Source organism: Coregonus clupeaformis, unplaced genomic scaffold (genome assembly GCF_020615455.1).
Source record: "Coregonus clupeaformis isolate EN_2021a unplaced genomic scaffold, ASM2061545v1 scaf1041, whole genome shotgun sequence".
NCBI classification, from domain to species: domain Eukaryota; kingdom Metazoa; phylum Chordata; class Actinopteri; order Salmoniformes; family Salmonidae; genus Coregonus; species Coregonus clupeaformis.
This window is the reverse complement of record NW_025534495.1, coordinates 48,241-70,152: the sequence shown is the minus strand read 5'-3', so window position 1 is coordinate 70,152 and position 21,912 is coordinate 48,241. Positions and strand designations below refer to the sequence as shown.

At 43.5% G+C, this 21,912-nt stretch overlaps 2 pseudogenes; one reads left to right on the top strand and one right to left on the bottom strand.

Moving 5' to 3' along the window:
• LOC121562169 overlaps positions 1-8,691 on the top strand; it is a 36,232-nt pseudogene extending 27,541 nt beyond the window's left edge.
• An 11,398-nt stretch (positions 8,692-20,089) lies between these two features.
• LOC121573945 lies at positions 20,090-21,289 on the bottom strand (annotated as a pseudogene).
• Positions 21,290-21,912: the final 623 nt, after the last annotated feature.

Below are 21,912 nucleotides of genomic sequence, written 5' to 3'. Positions count from 1 at the left end.
GTATCGCGAGATCTTGGCCAACAACCTCCTTCCCTCAGTAAGAGCATTGAAGATGGGTCGTGGCTGGGTCTTCCAGCATGACAATGACCCGAAACACACAGCCAGGGCAACTAAGGAGTGGCTCCGTAAGAAGCATCTCAAGGTCCTGGAGTGGCCTAGACAGTCTCCAGACCTGAACCCAATAGAAAATCTTTGGAGGGGAGCTGAAAGTCCGTATTGCCCAGCGACAGCCCCAAAACCTGAAGGTCTGTATGGAGGAGTGGGCCAAAATCCCTGCTGCAGTGTGTGTGCAAACCTGGTCAAGACCTACAGGAAACGTATGATCTCTGTAATTGCAAACAAAGGTTTCTGTACCAAATATTAAGTTCTGCTTTTCTGATGTATCAAATACTTATGTCATGCAATAAAATGCAAATTAATGCATTAATGCATTAACAATGTGATTTTCTGGATTTTTGTTTTAGATTCCGTCTCTCACCGTTGAAGTGTACCTATGATAAAAATTACAGACCTCTACATGCTTTGTAAGTAGGAAAACCTGCAAAATCGGCAGTGTATCAAATACTTGTTCTCCCCACTGTAGACACACTTGCTTTACTCAAATTGAAAAAAGTAAGGGACCTAGACAGCTGCCCTAGGGAATTCCTGATTCTACCTGGCTTATGTTGGAGAGGCTTCCATTAAATAACACCCTCTGTGTTCTGTTAGACAGGTAACTCTTTATACACAATTTAGCATGGGGTGTAAAGCCATAACACATACGTTTTTCCAGCAGTAGACTATGATCGATAATGTCAAAAGCTGTACTGAAGTCTAACAAAACAGCCCCCACAATCTTTTTATCATCAATGTCTCTCAGCCAATCATCAGTCATTTGTGTAAGTGCCGTGCATGTTGAATTTCCTTCCCTATAACTGTGCTGAAAGTCTGTTGTCAATTTGTTTAATGTAAAATAGCATTGTATCTGGTCAAACACAATTTTTTCCAAAAGGGACCTGGAGAAGGATGATCATGTTTCTGTTACTATTAATGGTGCATGACTGATTCTCACAGAAACATAGAACACACAAACACACACACACAGACAGTGCAGTCGTGAGTGTAATTAGTCCATCCCAGCCTGGGGGCTTTATTCAGTAACAGTCTAGTTTGTCTTAGCTGCTGTTTCTAATAACTCCATCCTATGATGACTTGGGAACCTTCCCAAAACAAACCTTCGTCCCATTCCACCGCCCGTTCCGGAGTCGGAGATCAGCATTCCGGGCCTGGCAGGGTTCCGGGATGTGTGTTCTGATGTAACGCAGCAGAAGGTGTTGACTCAGCGTTCTGAAAACAGTGGTTGGAACAAAGACATATTGTCTCTGCTAGCCAGCTAACATAGCTATAGACAGGCTATCTAGTCTCTGCTAGCCAGCTAACATAGCTATAGACAGGCTATCTAGTCTCTGCTAGCCAGCTAACGTAGCTATAGACAGGCTATCTAGTCTCTGCTAGCCAGCTAACATAGCTAAAGACAGGCTATCTAGTCTCTGCTAGCCAGCTAACGTAGCTATAGACAGGCTATCTAGTCTCTGCTAGCCAGCTAACATAGCTAGAGACAGGCTATCTAGTCTCTGCTAGCCAGCTAACGTAGCTATAGACAGGCTATCTAGTCTCTGCTAGCCAGCTAACATAGCTAGAGACAGGCTATCTCTGCTAGCCAGCTAACGTAGCTATAGACAGGCTATCTAGTCTCTGCTAGCCAGCTAACATAGCTAGAGACAGGCTATCTAGTCTCTGGCTAGACCTACTAACACAGCTATCATCTCCTCAATGCTGGTTGACAGTTCATGTACTAAACGTTGACATGGAACATTTAGTTGTCACATATAACATAAGATTAACACCTAATTTAGTTGGATGGATATACTTAGCTAGCTCTAATTCCAGGCCAAACTCTAGTGAATTATGGCATATTTTGGCATATATCAAATGGTGAAATTATGGCATGGGGTGTCATTTTTTTCATTGCAATTTCCTAACGGCCACTAGGGGCAACGCAAGCACTTATTAACATCTAGTAGGCTCACGACGAGCTATGGGGTTGGGGATGGGGTTGGGGTTGGCGATGGTGTTGGGGATGTTGTTGGGGTTGTGGATGTTGTTGGGGTTGGGGATGTTGTTGGGGTTGGGGATGTTGTTGGGGTTGGGGATGTTGTTGGGGTTGGGGTTGGGGTTGGGGTTGGGGTTGAGGACAGGCTTAAACCGTGAGCTACAGCACTGCTACGAGGATAGCATATTCAATATGCTAAACCTTAACCCTTTACCTTAACCAATCGTAGTTAATACCTAAACTTGGTTTTACTTTTGGCATTTTGAGTGACAGCTATCATGTGTGTGTGTGTGTGTGTTAGTGTGTGTTTGTGTGTGTGCACTCTTGTACTAGAATCTCCGTACTTCAGTCAGCTGAACAATAGATTGAGAAAGAATGAACGAAAAAGTGAAAGAGAGGAGGAGAAAGAGGGAGGGAATAAAAGGAGAGAGTGGGGGAAGAGAGTATAATGCCTGTTTTATAGCTGCTGTAACTACACACATCTTTCAAAACAAGCAGAGTGTAGATAGTAATCAGTGTCTGGTATGTCCAAGACAACTTTCCTCTTGAACAATAGAGTGTATCATATTGTATACTGTATATTGTCTGTGTCTGTGTGCCAAGGCTACAGTGTTACTTCAGGTCAGGAGAGGCATCTCTCTCTCTCTCTCTTTCCAGACAACCATATGATCAACAGATGGGGAGATGAGAGGTTTGCAGTTGTTGGATAAATGTCAAATATCGACCTGGGCTTGTGAGATCAAGTTGCTTATGAGAAGCACAAGAGAGGTGAGGACTCTGTGCCACCCTGCCTGCATTAGCTACAGGTCTGAGAGGACACACACACACACACACGTACAAACACACACACACAAACACACACACACACACACCAATTCCCTGTTATACCCTCTTCACTTCTGTGCTAAAAGCTATCTCCCTCCTATTACCATCCTTTTCTTTCTCTCTCCCTCTCTTTCCTTCTCTCTCCCTCTCTATTCTTCTCTCTCCCCCTTTCTCGCTCTCTCCCTCTCTCTCCCTCTCTTTCCTTCGCTCTCCCTCCCTCTCCTTCTCTCTCCCTCTCCTTCTCTCTCCCTCTCTCGCTCTCTGCCTCTCTCTCCCCCTTTCTCCCTCCATCTCACACACTCTGTCACTTCTCTCACACCTCCTTTTGTCAGGTTCTCTCCTCTGCTCCTCTTTTATCTTTGGTGTGAAACATCAGAGTTCAAACGGCAACATAGCCTACCACAGTCTGGGTTCAATCAAACGACAACATAGCCTACCACAGTGTGGGTTCAATCAAACGGCAACATAGCCTACCACAGTGTGGGTTCACTGCTTTGGATTTGTGACGTTTGTCAAACTTGTAGTAGTGTTACAATTATATTTCTGTTGTTTTGAAATACGATTGTTTCAACAAGTTGTCTATCATGTTATGTTACTCTGAGGCTGCGTCCCAAATAGCAACCTATTCTCTATATAGTGCTCTACTTTTGACCAGAGCCCTATGGACCTATAGTGGAATATATAGGCAATAGGGTGGCATTTGAGATGCAGTCAGAGCCTCATAACAGACACATAACCCTCCAGAGGACTGGGGGAAATGAGAAGCACACTAGAACAAAGGATTGATTCAGAACTGCGGGATGTTAGTTACAGGGAAACGATGGCTGTGACAGATATAGATAGCAGTTATGTGTGTGTGCCTGCTTGCGTATGTGTGCACTTTGTGTGTGTTTACGATTCCAAAGAAAGGCTGTTGATGATACAGACAATGTTCTATTCTAATAAAATAGAATATTAGCTGCGAGCTCCGGCTCCGAGGGAAACGTGCTTAATCCCAGTGACATGCACTCATTATTTATGCCTGAAGTTATTGCCTAACTTAACCAGCCGCGAGGCGCCGGCGACAGCAGCAGAGCAACACAGGATGTCCAAAACACATTGGACGTTTGGAGACACGTGGACAAATGTCGGAATCTGAAGTCAAATTGGTCAAACTGTGAGATCTTGTTGGAGAGAGAAAGAGAGCAGATATGGGGCTACTGCACAGGCCAGCAAAAGAGAAAGGAGGGGATATGTCAGGCTTATCTCTAAATCTCTCTCTGTCTCTCTCTGTTTCTCTCCGTCTTTCTCTGTCGCTCCGTCTCTCTCTGTCTCTCTCTGTCTCTCTCTGTCTCTCTCTGCCTCTCTATATCGCTCCGCCTCTCTCTGTCTCTCTCCGTCTCTCTCTGCCTCTCTCCGTCTCTCTCAGTCTCTCTCCGTCTCTCTCTCCCCTCCCCCAGGCTAAATTCCTACTCAGGGAAACTAGAAAAAAGCCAAGAAGAAAAAAAGCATTTTCATTTCTCTCATCTTTAATCATAATGGTTGATATGTGGTGTGTAATTTGGTGCTGGGTGGGATCAAAATAAAACCCATTGCGTGTGTGTGTGTGTGTGTGTGTGTGTGTGTGTGTGTGTGTGTGTGTGTGCGAGTGTGTGCGTGCCTGACATGCACACAAACTCAAACACATGCTATATATTAGCCTGCTGGCATTTCTTTGAAGGGAAGTCTGTTTCTAGTCTTCCTCTTCATTACAAGCCAGCTATAGCTTCTGTTCTTCATACATGTGACACATGTGATTTAGTAATTTATGTATTTATTCATGTATTTATGTATTCATTTATTCATTCATTCATTTATCTATCTATCTATGTATTATTGTTCATTCTTTCTTTCATTCATTCATTCATTCATTTGTTCAGTCACAGGGTCATTATCCCCCTCAGTCTACCAGTCAGTCATTATCCTCCTCAGTCTACCAGTCAGTCACTATCCTCCTCAGTCTACCAGTCAGTCACTATCCTCCTCAGTCTACCAATCAGTCATTGTCTCCCTCAGTCTATCAGTCAGTCGTTATCCCCCTCAGTCTACCAGTCAGTCATTATCCCCCTCAGTCTACCAGTCAGTCACTGTCCTCCTCAGTCTACCAGTCAGTCACTATCCTCCTCAGTCTATCAGTCAGTCACTATCCTCCTCAGTCTACCAGTCAGTCATTGTCCCCCTCAGTCTATCAGTCAGTCACTATCCTCCTCAGTCTACCAGTCAGTCATTGTCTCCCTCAGTCTATCAGTCAGTCGTTATCCCCCTCAGTCTATCAGTCAGTCACTATCCTCCTCAGTCTACCAGTCAGTCATTGTCTCCCTCAGTCTATCAGTCAGTCATTGTCCCCCTCAGTCTATCAGTCAATCACTATCCTCCTCAGTCTACCAGTCAGTCATTGTCTCCCTCAGTCTATCAGTCAGTCATTGTCTCCCTCAGTCTATCAGTCAATCACTATCCTCCTCAGTCTACCAGTCAGTCAGACCACTGTAGTTTTACTGTAGTATGAAGGAGTGGAATGATTATGTAACATAAGTGTTGTTTGACTGGAGAGAAAATAGCCAGAGAGGCTTTATGTTTTTTTTTTATGTTAGAGAATGTAAGAGGTAAATGACGCCAAGCTATCACGACTATCACACTGTGTGTGTGTGTGTGTGTGTGTGTGTGTGTGTGTGTGTGTGTGTGTGTGTGTGTGTGTGTGTGTGTGTGTGTGTGTCGGCCATTTCACTGCAAGTGAAGGAAAGGAAAATTCCTCTTTCAGATGGTTTGGTTTTCCAGATAATTTACTGTACCTACTTAATTTAACCGTTACTGATCCAGGTACTGATCCTCTCTAGACTTCCCCTTTAATGCTACTAATATAATTGCTGCTTGTCTGACAAGCACAGTTAACTGTAGACCTATGTGATAAAGTATTATGAGTTTGACTCCTGTACTCTGAGTTTACAGTATGTGTTCACTGTAAGAAGTGCCTGACTATGACTTTAAAAGGAGGGTTAGTATAAAGCATCTCTTCTTCTCTGTGTGTTTGGTCCTGATTTGTCCTTCTCTTTGACAAGAACTTTAAACAGAGAGACAGAGAGGAATGTGTGTTTGACTGGGTGGGCTATGGAGCTAAACACTAACTCTCTCTCTCCTTCATCTCCACCTCTCCACCTCTCTCTCCCTCTCTCCCATTACTCCCCCAATCTCCCCCTTCCCCCTCTCTCCTCCTCCTTCCTCTTACCTCACCCTCCTCCATCCCCCCTCTCCCCACCTCTCTCCCCCCTACTTCACTCTCTCCCCCACCCCTCTTTTGCCCCACCCTCCTCTCCTCCCCATCTCCCTCTCTCTCCGCTCCTTCTCCACCCTCTCTCCCCCCTCCAGGCCAGGAGAGTTTCAACTCCCGCTCCCTGGCCCTCCAGGCGCAGAAGAAGATCCTATCCAAGATGGCGACCATGGTGGTGGCCAACCTCCTGACGGACGACGTCAGCAGTGAGATCCTGGATGAGCTGTACAAGGCAAGCCGGGAGTTCACCAAGAGCAAGAAGGAGGCCCACAAGATCGTCAAAGACGTCATCAAGATCGCCCTGAAGATCGGCATCCTGTACCGCAACCACCAGTTCAGCCCAGACGAACTGGACACGGTCGAACGCTTCAAGAAGAAGATGAACCAGGCGGCCATGACGGGCGGTCAGCTTCTACGAGGTGGACTACACGTTCGACCACCGCGATTCTGTCAGAGTTGCTGCTGGAATGCCGGGACCTTCTGCATGCGCTGGTGGAGCAGCACCTGACCCCGCGGTCGCACACTCGCATCGACCACGTGTTCAACCACTTCGCCCACGGGGAGTTCCTGGCCGAGCTGTACGGCGACGGAGAGGAGTACAGACTGTACCTGAGGAAGATCTGCAACGGGATCAACAAACTGCTGGATGAGGGAACACTTTAACCTCTGACCCCTGATCTCTCACCTCTCATCTTTGACCTGACATTTGACCCTGCTCCTCCCTTCCTATTACTCAATCTCCATGGTTGCGCCTCAATAATCCCCCCTTTCTCCCGAAGTGTGCACTTGTTCACTTCCCTTCATGGATTTGAAATGAAATTATTGGTATATGGAACCTCCTTGTAGCCCACACCTACACTACTCCAATGCTTTTACATTTGTGGGGAGTAGTGAACGAGTGCACACTTCAGGAAGAAGGACAGGTTATTGGGACACACCCCTTCTCTTCCTCCGGTCTGCTTTTCTTCCTCCTCTCATTCCTTCTCTTCTTTTAAATCCGCTCCTGATCTGATCTGTTCAACCTTTAACCTTATTTTTCTCTCCTGCTCTCCCACTTCCTCCTCTCTTTTCTCTCCTCCCCTGATCTCTCTTTTATTCTCTTGAGCTTCCTGGACAGGGATGTGCTTTAATCGTCCTCTCCTTGTTTCCTTCCTTATTCTCCTGCTCCCCTTCTTTCCTCTCCTTTCTTGTCTGCCTCCTTTTTTCTATCCAGTTGCCATGACGTTGATGAACTGTATGTAGAATTCTATGATATTGACCTGGTGTCACAGCTCTGTTCTGTAAGGTGTTTTCTCTACATCCTTCTCCCTCTCCCTCTCCCTCACCATCCCCAAAGTTGGTAAGAGTGTGGCGCTAGCAAATCCAAGGTAACTGGTTCACTTCTCACAAGGATCATACACACATATTAAAAACATACTGTATTCACTCATTGACACTGTTCTATTAGTGGCTTTGCATAAAAGCGTCTGCTAAGTGACAGATATTATATCCTAATAAAGTCTAGGAAGTCACAACAGGGAGTGTGAAAGTGGGCGGGTGGATCACCAGCGTAGCGTCTGATAGGCTATGACTGCGACTGGTCGTTCACATAGCAACGTAGCCTACATAAAGCAACAAAACCCATGAGAGACCAGCGAATCAGAATAGTTTTTCCCCTCTTTGACATTCAAGAACTCAAAAATCTGTGGTGATTACGTGATAGCAACATTTGACATACTTTATTGCGTGGTGTACGTACTTATAGCTTTACTGCTCTGAATCAAGGCCAAAAAGAATGACGATGTTTTGTAAATACACTGTTGGTTCTCTCTCCTTTCATTATTACTGTGTGTGTGTGGGTGTCATGATGTCATATATCAGGACCTGGAGTTTTTCTAGACCACGTGACCTTCATTACCAGGAAAAATTCCTGACCCTATAGTTCTGTATGCTGTATGCATCATTAACCAATCACAGCCAACCGTCACCATTTCCTGCCAAATATGTAAATGACTAAGGCTGGGATTCAATTCTTTCACGCACTATAACAATCTTTAAAAAATGGAGGCCCACAAGATGTTTACCATGAATACGATCTCCGTGAATGTCGGGGCAAATGCCTTTAAAAGCTGCATTGCTGGTTGTATAGTGACATGCGGTGTAGCACGCCACGGATTGAATCCAGGCCTAAACTAGTCTTACAGCTCTGACTGTTAAGGCCTTGATGATAACTCTGTCCCTTTGGTGCTCTCTGCCTTCTCTCTGTAGAGCAGTGTTTTGTGTGTGTGTGTGTGTGTGTGTGTGTGTGTGTGTGTGTGTGTGTGTGTGTGTGTGTACATGTTTTACTATACTTGTGGGTACAAGAATAGTAAACCAACTAAAATTCAGGGAAGTGAGGAAATGCTGCCGGTCCTCACTTACAATAAAGGCTTTTTAGGTTTAGGGATTAGGTTAAGGGTTAGGTTTAGAATTAGAATTAGGGTTACGGTGAAGGTTAGGAGTTAGGGTTAGGTTTAGGGTTAGGGAAAATAGGATTATGAATGGGAATCAATTGTTGGTCCCCGAAAAGTCCTCACAAGTATAGTAAGACATACATTATCTGTGTGTCTGTCTGTGTGTGTGTGTGTGTGTGTGTGTGTGTGTGTGTGTGTGTGCGTGTGCGCGCGCATCATGTGTCTGTGTCTGTATCCTCTTTGCTAGGGTGTAACACGTCTATCTTTTATTAAAGATTCCTTATAATTCGGTGCTTGAGGTTTGATGCTTTGTTCAGTTGCACTTTATGACCTGTTATGTACCTCTCATCCTCTCATCCTCTCCTCCTCTCCACGCCTTTCCCATCTTCTTCCATCCTCTTATCCCTCTTCTCCCCTCCTACCCTCCTCCTCCTCCTCCTCCTCCTCCTCCTCCTCCTACAGTGTTTCAGTTCTCTGTCATAAATACACACAGTCTGTTACATAGAACAGACAGACCACCCACCTGTAGGTATATATATGCAGGCACGCGCACAGACACGCACACAGACACAAGTCCACACACACACACACTAGATCACTATACAGACACAAATCGTATTCCAAGCAGGGGAACCAAAGGCTAAAGCTCTATAATTGTTTATAACGTCTTTATATTATTGGTATGACAGTGTTATGACAGTGTTATGACAGTGTTATGTAGTCCTTATGACAAGTGGGTTCAATTTAAGTTACTATCACTCTCTTCTCTTTCCATTCACACCTCTCTTCACTTCTCCCCCCCCACCTCCTCCTCTCCTCTCCTCCTCCCAGTCTCCAGCTGATTCAGACATTAATGATTTGAGGGGCTGGAACTGTGACAGACAATGAGACTGAGGAGATGGGTTAAAATAGGGCCTCAGGGCATGGCTCGCTCACGCAAGTACTATCAGGCACACACACACACACGCACGCTCTCTCACACACACACACACATACGCGCACGCACACACACAGATATGCATAAACACACACACACTTGTAGATGTGCACTCACACACACATACACATAGCACACAGGTGGTGTGGGATATAAATACCCAATGGTGATGCATAGATAAACATAGTCTTCCCAGACTGGCCTCTGTCTCAGTGACCTCATGAGGAGCCCATGTTCAGGTCGTCCCAAATGGCAGCCTATTCCTTATCTACAGAACTACCATCTTTGACAAGAGCCCAATATCAGAGGAGACCTGTGACCTCTAGTGGCAGGAAAGTGGAACAACATCCTAACTGGCTCTACAGATACTTGTTCCACATCCCAAATTGCACCCTATTGCCTATATAGTGTACTACTTTTGACCAGGGCACTGTGTAGGGAATAGGGTGCCATTTGTACTATAAAGTGATATACTCTATTGCTTTATAGCTGCTGTGTTTAAATGTTCTGTGGATCTCTGTGTTGAGGGTCAAATATAAGAGCATCTTTCACCTTGTTGCTGATACTTATTCAACCCTTTCTACAGAGCTATAGATTGGGGCCAGGACATCAGACGAGTAATGTAAAAGACGCTGAGGAACTGACACTCAGTATCTTACCACAAACACCCCCCCACACACACCCCCAACCCCCCAATGATGAAGCTGATTCAAGTTAATGAGTTCTCTTTAATATGATTAATGTATCATCAAGTGCTTTGAGAGGCTGGTTATAACACACATCAACTCCATCATCCCAGCCACCCTAGACCCACTCCAATTTGCATACCGCCCCAACAGATCCATACACGACGCAATCTCAATTGCGCTCCACACTGCCCTCACCCACCTAGATAAGAGGAATACCTATGTGAGAATGATGTTCATTGACTACAGCTCAGCGTTCAACACCATTGTCCCCTTCAAGCTCGTCACCAAGCTTAGGACCCTGGGACTGAACACCTCCCTCTGCAACTGGACTTCCTGACGGGCTGACCCCAGGCGTGAGGGTAGGCAACATCACCTCCGCCACGCTGACCCTCAACACTTAGTCCCTTCCTGTACTCCCTGTTCACCCTCGACTGCGTGGCCACGCACGACTCCAACACCATCATTAAGTTTGCTGACGACACGATGATGGTAGGCCTGATCACCGACGATGATGAGACAGCCTACAGGGAGGAGGTCAGTGATCTGGCAGTGTGGGGTCGGAACAACAACCTCTCCCTCAACATCAGTAAGACCAGAGAGCTGATCGTGGACTACAGGAAACGGGGGCTAGCACGCCCCCATCCACATTGACGGGTCTGCAGTGGAGCGGGTCTCGAGCTTCAAGTTCCTCAGTGTCCAAATCACGAAGAACTTAAAATGGTCCACATGCACACAGCCATGAAGAAGGCGCGACAGCGCCTCTTCCCCCTCAGGAGGTCTAAAAGGTTTGGCATGGGCCCTCAAATCCTCAAAAGGTTCTACAGCTGTAGTACCATTGAGAGCGTCTTGACTGGCTGCATCACAGCTTGGTATGGCAATAGCACCGCCCTCGATCGCATGGCGCTACAGAGGGTGGTGCGGACTGACCAGTACATCACTGGGGCTGAACTCCCTGCCATCCAGGACCTCTATATCAGGAGGTGTGAAAGGAAGACCCGGAAAATCGTTAAAGACTCCAACCACCCAAGCCGTAGACTGTTCTCGCTTTGCTTCCGCATGGCAAGCGCTACTGGTCCATCAAGTCTGACACCAACAGGCTCCTGAACAGCTTCTATCCCCATGACATAAGACTGCTAAATAGCTAACTAAATAGCTAACTAAATAGCTAACTAAATAGCTACACAGACTATCTGAGTTGACCTTTATATTTTATTCTTATTTTTGCACTGTCTCTATGCACACTGGGCCTTAAATAAACTAAAGTAAAAAATAAAAAGTCAATGTGCGGGGGTACAGGTTAGTGGAGGTAATTAGTACATGTAGGTAGGGGTAAAGTGACTATGCATAGATAATAAAGAGCAAGTAGCAGCAGTGTAAAAACAACGTAAATAGTCCGGGTGGCCATTTAATTAAATGTTCAGCAGTCTTATGGCTTGGGGGTAGAAGCTGTTAAGGAGCCTTTTGGACCAGCATATACCTGCTGCTACTCTGTTTATCATATATCCTGATGCCTAGTCACCTTACCCCTATTTATATCTACTTCTATCACTCCAGTATCCCTGCACATTGTAAATATGGTATTGGAACTGACCCTGTATATAGTATGCTTACTTACTTTATCATGTTTTTCTTATTTTTATATCTTGTGTGTTTTTGTTCTACATTGTTATTGATTACTGCATTGTTGGGGTTAGCTCTTGCAAGAAAGGCATTTCACTGTACTTGTGCATGTGACATTAAAACTGGAAAACTGGAAAACTTGTTCAGAATGGGTCAACACAATAGGCTTACATACTGTATAATAAGGTTACATGAAGACAACATGGAAACCATAGGATGACATTCAGCAGAAATTATACAAGGTGAATTTCCTCTCTGTTAGTATACTATATACATATAACCATAGTGATAAACACATAACAATTAATTCAAACTGTGAGCAACACACACATATGCACACACACACACACACACACACACCCACACGTATGCTCACACAAGCAGGCATACAGCCACACACACCAACGATTTAGCTCGTCTGTATATGTGTGTGTGTGTTTGCAGACAACACAACAGTAGTAGGCCTGATTACCAACAATGACGAGACAGCCTACAGGGAGGAGGAGATGAGGGCCCTGGGAGGGTGGTGCCAGGAAAATAACCTCTCACTCAATGTCAACAAAACAAAGGAGCTGATCGTGGACTTCAGGAAACAGCAAAGGGAGTGCCCCCTATCCACATCGACTGGACCGCAGTGGAGCAGGTGGAAAGCTTCACGTTCCTCGGTGTACACATCACTGACGATCTGAAATGGTCCACCCACACAGACAGTGTGGTGAAGAAGAAGCAACAGTGCCTCTTCAACCTCAGGAGGCTGAAGAAATTTGGCTTGGCATCTAAAACCCTCACAAACTTCTACAGATGCACAATTGAGAGCATCCTGTCGGGCTGTATCACCGCCTGGTACGGCAACTGCACCGCCCGCAACCGCAGGGCTCTCCAGAGGGTGGTGCGGTCTGCCCCACGCATCACCGGGGCCAAACTACCTGCCCTCCAGGACACATACAGCACCCGATGTCACAGGAAGGCCAAAAAGATCATCAAGGACAACAACCACCCGAGCCATTGCCTTCTCACCCCGCTATCATCCAGAAGGCGAGGTCAGTACAGCTGCATCAAAGCTGGGACTGAGAGATTGAAAATCAGCTTCTATCTCAAGGCCATTAGACTGTTAAATAGCCATCACTGAGCGGCTTCCATCCGGTTATGTAATCCTGCACCTTAGAGGCTGCTGCCCTATATACACAGGCTTGAAATCACAGGCCACTTTAATAAAGGAACACTATTCACTTTAATAATGTTTACATATTTTTGCTTTACTCATCTCATATGTACAGTATATACTGTATTCTATTGTACTGTATTTTAGTCAGTGCCACTCCGACATTGCTCGTCCTAGTATTTATATATTCCTTAATTCCATTATTTTACTTTTAGGTTTGTGTGTATTGTGGGTATTATGAATTGTTAGATATTACTGCACTGTTGGAGCTAGAAACACAAGCATTTCGTTACACCCGCAATAACATCTGCTAAACATGTGTATGTGACCAATAAAATGTGATTTTATTTTATTTGAAGGGTCTAATGCTGTGTTTGTGGGACGGGAGGAGAGTGTTTGGGCTGGAGGAGGGATAACGTGTGTGAAGGGCAGTAAATTGGTGTGTGCCATGGGAAAGGTATGAGAGAGAGAGAGAGAGAGAGAGAGAGAGAGAGAGAGAGAGAGAGAGAGAGAGAGAGAGAGAGAGAGAGAGAGAGAAAGGGGGAGAGGGAGTAGAAAGCCAGGGTATGGAGTTAGTTTACAGGGCCCAGGAGTCAATGGACCACGGAAAGATACATATTATATATACAGTACAGTCGTGGTCAAAAGTTTTGAGAATGACACAAATACTAATTTTCACAAAGTCTGCTGCCTCAGTTTTGATGATGGCAATTTGCATATACTCCAGAATATCATGAAGAGTGATCCAATGAATTGCAATTAATTGCAAAGTCCCTCTTTGCCATGAAAATGAACTTAATCCCCAAAAAACATTTCCACTGCATTTCAGCCCTGCCACAAAAGGACCAGCTGCCATCATGTCAGTGATTCTCTGTTAACACAGGTGAGAGTGTTGACGAGGACAAGGCTGGAGATCACTCTGTCATGCTGATTGAGTTAGAATAACAGACTGTAAGCTTTAAAAGGAGGGTGGTGCTTGAAATCATTGTTCTTCCTCTGTTAACCATGGTTACCTGCAAGGAAACACGTGCCGTCATCATTGTTTTGCACAAAAAGGGCTTCACAGGCAAGGATATTGCTGCTAGTAAGATTACACCTAAATCAACCATTTATCGGATCATCAAGAACTTCAAGGAGAGAGGTTCAATTGTTGTGAAGAAGGCATCAGGGCGCCCAAGAAAGTCCAGCAAGTTGATTCAGCTGCGGGATCGGGGCACCACCAGTGCAGAGCTTGCTCAGGAATGGCAGCAGGCAGGTTTGAGTGCATCTGCACCCACAGTGAGGCGAAGACTTTTGGAGGATGGCCTGGTGTCAAGAAGGGCAGCAAAGAAGCCACTTCTCTCCAGGAAAAACATCAGGGACAGACTGATATTCTGCAAAAGGTTCAGGGATTGGACTGCTGAGGACTGGGGGTAAAGTCATTTTCTCTGTTCCCCTTTCCGATTGTTTGGGGCATCCGGAAAACACCTTGTCCGGAGAAGACAAGGTGAGCGCTACCATCAGTCCTGTGTCATGCCAACAGTAAAGCATCCTGAGACCATTCATGTGTGGGGTTGCTTCTCAGCCAAGGGAGTGGGCTCACTCACAATTTTGCCTAAGAACACAGCCATGAATAAAGAATGGTACCAACACATCCCTCCGAGAGCAACTTCTCCCAACCATCCAAGAACCGTTTGGTGACGACCAATGCCTTTTCCAGCATGATGGAGCACCTTGCCATAAGGCAAAAGTGATAACTAAGTGGCTCGGGGAACAAAACATCGACATTTTGGGTCCATGGCAAGGAAACTCCCCAGACCTTAATCCCATTGAGAACTTGTGGTCGATCCTCAAGAGGCAGGTGGACAAACAAAAACCCACAAATTCTGACAAACTCCAAGCATTGATTATGCAAGAATGGGCTGCCATCAGTCAGGATGTGGCCCAGAAGTTAATTGACAGCATGCCAGGGCGGATTGCAGAGGTCTTGAAAAAGAAGGGTCAACACTGCAAATATTGACTCTTTGCATAAACTTCATGTAATTGTCAATTAAAGCCTTTGACACTTATGGAATGCTTGTAATTATACTTCAGTATACCATAGTAACATCTGACAAAAATATCTCATAACACTGAAGGAGCGAACTTTGTGAAGACCAATACTTGTGTCATTCTCAAAACTTTGGACCACGACTGTATATGTAGCGAGGGGCTGGAACTGTGACAGAATTTAGTGAGTTGTTAGGCTAATGAGAACCAGGGCCTTCTGACACTGACATCAAGTTATAGGGCAGTAGACAATGATCATAGGGACATGTCATAGCAAAGTCGGAAGAGGAAGAGAGACATCCCACTCCCAAATCTTTTCTGTTTTAATGGAAGTCAATGAACTAAATGGACCGTCACTTCCTTAAAGTAAAGATTGGTGTCTATGAGACAGTCACCTCCTTAAAGTAAAGATTCTGCCATTTTGAACGCTATATTATTTTTGTGCATCTCTGAGTGATTCCCTGGGTCATTTCATGTTTTTATGTGTATCTGAGTTATTGGCGTTCAAGCAGGCAGAACATTTTCCGTTATGACGTAGTACTCTGATACAGCCGCTCTCACTACACTGGAAGTTAATAGCAATACGACTTTTATATCGTGAATACATCTACAGTTGAAGTCGGAAGTTTACATACACCTTAGCCAAATACATTTAAACTCAGTTTTTCACAATTCCTGACATTTAATCCTAGTAAATATGTCCTGTCTTAGGTCAGTTAGGATCACCACTTTATTTTAAGAATGTGAAATGTCAGAATAATAGTAGGGAGAATGATTTCTTTCTTTCATCACATTCCCAGTGGATCAGAAGTTTACATACACTCAATTAGTATTTGGTAGCATTGCCTTTAAATTGTTTAACCTGGGTCAAACGTTTCGGGTAGCCTTCCACAAGCTTCCCACAATAAGTTGGGTACATTTTGGCCCACTCCTCCTGACAGAGCTGGTGTAACTGAGTCAGGTTTGTAGGCCTCCTTGATCGCACACGCTTTTTCAGTTCTGCCCACACATTTTCTATAGGATTGAGGTCAGGGCTTTGTGATGGCCACTCCAATACCTTGACTTTGTTGTCCTTAAGCCATTTTGCCACAACTTTGTAAGTATGCTTGGGGTCATTGTCCATTTGGAAAACCCATTTGTGACCAAGCTTTAACTTCCTGACTGATGTCTTGAGATGTTGCTTCAATATATCCACATAATTTTCCTTCCTCATGATGCCATCTATTTTGTGAAGTGCACCAGTCCCTCCTGCAGCAAAGCACCCCCACAGCATGATGCTGCCACCCCGTGCTTCAATGTTGGGATGGTGTTCTTCGGCTCGCAAGCAACCCCCTTTCTCCTCCAAACATAACGATGGTCATTATGGCCAAACAGTTCTATTTTTGTTTCATCAGACCAGAGGACATTTCTCCAAAAAGTAGCGATCTTTGTCCCCATGTGCAGTTGCAAACCGTAGTCTGGCTTTTTTATGGCGGTTTTGGAGCAGTGGCTTCTTCCTTGCTGAGCGGCCTTTCAGGTTATGTCGATATAGGACTCGTTTTACTGTGAATATAGATACTTTTGTACCTGTTTCCTCCAGCATCTTCACAAGGTCCTTTGCTGTTGTTCTGGGATTGATTTGCACTTTTCGCACCAAAGTACGTTCATCTCTAGGAGACAGAACGCGTCTCCTTCCTGAGCGGTATGATGGCTGTGTGGTCCCATGGTGTTTATACTTGCGTACGTGGTACCTTCAGGCATTTGGAAATTGCTCCCAAGGATGAACCAGACTTGTGGAGGTCTACAATCTTTTATCTGAGGTCTTGGCTGATTTCTTTTGATTTTCCCATGATGTCAAGCAAAGAGGCACTGAATTTGAAGGTAGGCCTTGAAATACATCCACAGGTACACCTCCAATTGACTCAAATGATGTCAATTAGCTTATCAGATGCTTCTAAAGCCATGACATAATTTTCTGGAATTTTCCAAGCTGTTTATAGGCACAGTCAACTTAGTGTATGTAAACTTTTGACCCACTGGAATTGTGATACAGTGAATTATAAGTGAAATAATCTGTCTGTAAACAATTGTTGGAAATATTACTTGTGTCATGCACAAAGTAGATGTCCTAACCGACTTGCCAAAACTATAGTTTGTTAACAAGAAATGTGTGGAGTGGTTGAAAAACACGTTTTAATGACTCCAACCTAAGTGTATGTAAACTTTCAACTTCAACTGTATCATACATGTCAGATTTCAAAACTGGCCGATGTCATAACATGGGAGGTTGTCTTCGCTCGAATGAGCCATTGATCTTATTTTTGCGATATTCTTACCTTGAGAAATGTGTAATTTAACAGAGGGTCTAGCACATTTCTACTATTTGTCTTCCTCTTCAGTCCAGAGTGCATGGGGCTGTTGCCAGAGATATTAGAGAAAGGATATAGGAATCCCCATATAGGAGCCATGCAGTTGCTAAACTTATCATCACGCAATCCCTTCTCAAAGTCAGGGTATGAGTTGAGAAACGTGCATATTTTCCTTGCAATTACGGAATGTCACGATTCCAACGCCATATAATATTACAGATATCAAGTTAACCTCTTAATTTTCGCCTAAAATGACATACCCAAATCTAACTGCCTGTAGCTCAGGACCTGAAGCAAGGATACGCATATTCACTTTGAAGTTTGTGGAAATTTTAAATTAATTTAGGAGAATATAACACATTAGATCTGGGGGAAAAAAATGACATCATCTTTAAAATGCAAGAGAAAGGCCACAATATAATATTACAGTTTGGCCACTAGATGGCAGCAGTTTGTTTGCAACGTTTCAGATTGATCCAGGGAAGCATTGTAATACTGGACTATTTTGTATCCAGTCTGCCCAAATGTGCCGAAATGGTCAATTGATACATTTTCAAGTACATAACTATAGAGAACATACAAAAATGATATGGTAATACAAAATGTAAGTTTACACACTCCCAGGAATGTCATACACGATGGATCATTAGCTTATACACTAACTTTCCCACATCTAGATGACCAGGCGGGGTGGGTGTGGAGCCAGAGACAGCAGGGATTCAAACTGTGGAACCCAGTTCCTACATTTGAATATAAAAATTGACTTTATCAAACAAATGCTACATTTTCTCTCTGGGACCCTTAGAATGACAAATTACTGAATGTAAGTACATTATTTACCTTCAGAGGTGAATGTATCAAACCAGTTGCCGTGATGTTTTTTGTTGTTTTGCACTCTCCTCAAACAATAGCATGGTATTCTTTGACTGTAACAGCTACTGTAAATTGGACAGTGCAGTTAGATTAACCGGAATTTAAGCTTTCTGCCCATATAAGACATATCCATGTCCTGGAAAGTTTGCTGTCACTTACAACAGTCATGCTAATCACATTAGCGCACGTTAGCTCAACCATCCCATATACGTGACACCGATCCCGTAGAGGTTAATTATCTCACATCTCTGAAAAGATTTGTAATGTTGTACTTCTTGTTGACAAAATTCATGCTCATGTTGGGTTTTTGAGCTAGCACCCAATTGACTCCCATTCACTCCTTGAAGGAGAGCTCTCCTTATCCCAGAATTGCCCAGAATGCACAGCGTGGCACATTGTCGTAGCATGGGCAACATACACAATGGATGTTAATGTGATTCCAATAGAGTTTCCCATCTCCTTAAAAGTATCTCTGCCGTTGACTCCACTCTGTGAGGCACATCAATCTGCAGGTTGAATATAATTTACATTTACATTTTATATGGTGAGATTGTAGACTCCTAAATTGATGGTGCAATTTCTTTAGGCAATTTTACAGCTAACTAGCTACTTCACATGCTGACATTGTCTTCGGTATTACTGTGTGTAGCTACGTTTGCTAGCTAGCCAGCCAGCCCATAGAGAGAGCATTGCATTGTGGATTTTGTAGTCGACTTGAGCTGCAACAGATTTCCACAACGTTTTTCAACTAATTATTAAGCTAAAAATAAACATTTGTTCACCAAAAATATAGTTATCTTATTTAACACTGTAATTTATAGGAATTAGTGGTTTTGCGTTGATTTTTCCTTTAAGTAGACGCTAAAATAAATGTTAAATGGTAAATAGCCTGAGTGAACTATCTTCATTTATTATATCCACTATCTTTGGTCATGGCAGATAGGATGTTGTGTTATAGAGGGGAAAGCACATCATCATGTATATCCCAATGATGTGCTGGGAAATACAAACTATTGACCATATTGCTTATACATATTAATTCAATACTGTCTACAGAGCTTTTGGGATAAGGACCAGGACATCAGATGAGCAATGACACGGATGCTGAGGAACTGGCACTAAGTATCTTACCACACATTAGACACAGTCTATAAATACATACACACAGACACACACACACTAGCCCTCCCAGACTCCTTCAGGACTGTGACCAGAGTTGATTGATCGGTGATTGATTAATTATGTTGTATCTTCCTGATTTAGCTCCAGCCTGAATTTGTCATTTATGTTAAGTGACCTGAGTTAGAACAGATCTGATAGGCCCTTTGAGAAAGACCAACATGTCACAGCCAATCAGGAGCGGCCTTTTGAGTAGTTAATTGCTCTACTTCACCAACGATAGCCAATACTTCAGAATGATTTGATTCAGGGAGTTTTACGATTGACAAAGTAATTTATATGTTGACAAGTTTGATTTACATTTTATTTCAAGTTTAAATGAAGCCCATTTAAGTTCATATAGGTTTAATATGACCAAACTGATGTTCAGAATATGTCAATACATTAGGCTGACATACTGTATAATAAGGTTACATGTAGACAACATGGAAACCATAGGATGACATTCAGTAGAAATTATACAAGGTGTAAATTTCCTCTCTGTAGGTATTCTATAATAAACCTGTGAGTAACACACTTATGCACATGCACTTGCAGACAAACACACATGTACGCACACTCACATATGCTCGCACACGCACACACACACACACACACACACACACACACACACACACACACACACACACATCCACACACAATTTTGCTAGTCTGACATGCAAAAACACAAATGTTAACAGTATTTCAATGTTTAATATGAAAGTCAGTGATATCTACAGGAGTGATGACCAGTGGGGCTGAGTTTTTACCACCATCATTAAGACCGGGGTAAAAGTATGGATAAAGTTTCTCAGTGAAGGTGTAGCCAGTGAAAGAGTAGATATGGGACCTGGCCTCCACATTATAGAAGAAGACCTGACCCTCCTCATAATCCACAAACACCCCCATCTTCTGTGGCTTCTCTCTCAGGGAGAGGGGGACAGAGAGAGCCCAGTACTCTCCATTCCTCAGCCACACAGTCCAGTATCCATTCCCAGGGCTCAGTGTAATCTTCCCCTTCCTGTTGATAGACTCTGGTCACTCCTAAAGTCCACCCAGTCTTCCCCTTCACCTGCACCTCGTAGTAGAATCTCCCTGAGGAGATACCCTCCTTTCCCAGGACACTGACACAAGTATCAAACCTCTCTGGGTTGTCAGGGAGATGCTGCTGTACGTCTCCATATCTAACTTGTTTCCCGTCTTCAGACAGGATGAATTGGGGATGTGCTGTATTAGGGTCTAGAATCACATCCACTGTGGAGAGAAACATACACTTTATTAGAATCATTTTGAAAAACAAACATAAATATGGGGACTACATTTTACTGCAGGACTTAATGCAGAGTACATTACTGTAGACATACTGTATGTAGCCTATATGTTGTTATTGATAACAACATACAGTATATTACAGATGTGAATGTGTGATATTTCATGTAATAGCGGTACGTGAAGATATTCATGTGAAACTCTAGGTGGGTGGACTGGAGAGTACATCACACTGACCTGCATGTCTTCTGATGATTTCAAGTTCTAGAATATAGAGAAAGAGTTTGTCAGATTTTGGGGAAACCAGAAACTATGGTAATATAATGTTACAGTAGTGTATACTGTATGGTGCACTTGGAGAATGATGACAAATCTCCATCTTTAAACTTTATTTATATGGTGAGATTGATATTATTTTATGGACATTCAGAACCAAACACATATGCTAAGTGACAATGTGTAAAAATACATCACTCTTCCATAATACAGTATACCTGCAAACAACAATATGAAGTGATCTAATCTATTTTAAATATAATTCAGTGTCATTAATTTACCTGGACTCCCTTTCATGTTTACAAAATCTGTGGGTAAAGGAAACAAATTATAATTCCTGTTAAACTGTGAACATGTTCAAATAAAATAATTAAACAAAATAGCATTCTTGGTGTGAACATAAAATAATTCCAATACAGTGATATTTTACTACATAATTATGACTAATCTTTGTGCTATTTGCATATTTGCACAATGGAAATTGTAAACCCTCAGAACAGGGCTCTCCAACTCTGTTCCTGGAGAGCTACTGTCCTGTAGGTTTTCACTCCAACTCTAGTGAGACTGATTTTAATAATTAGCTGGTTGATAAGTTGAATCAGGTTAGTTAAAACTAAGGTTGGATCGAAAACCTACAGGGTCGCTCTGCAGGAACAGGGTTGGAGAGCCCTGCTTTCAAATATACATGTATGTATTGTATATTGACCATAAGAGTCTAGTAATGCATTGTGTATAGCTGCTACTTACCCAGCTGATCAGTGAGTATCTCTGCAGACAAACAGAATAATTAAAGTCAATTAAAGCATTCTTAACAGTGAATAATTCATTAAATTGATTGTTGGCAGGAGGATGGAGACAGTGAAAACAATGTGATAAAAAACTGTCAAATATGTAAGGATTGTATATCCATGAAACTAGCT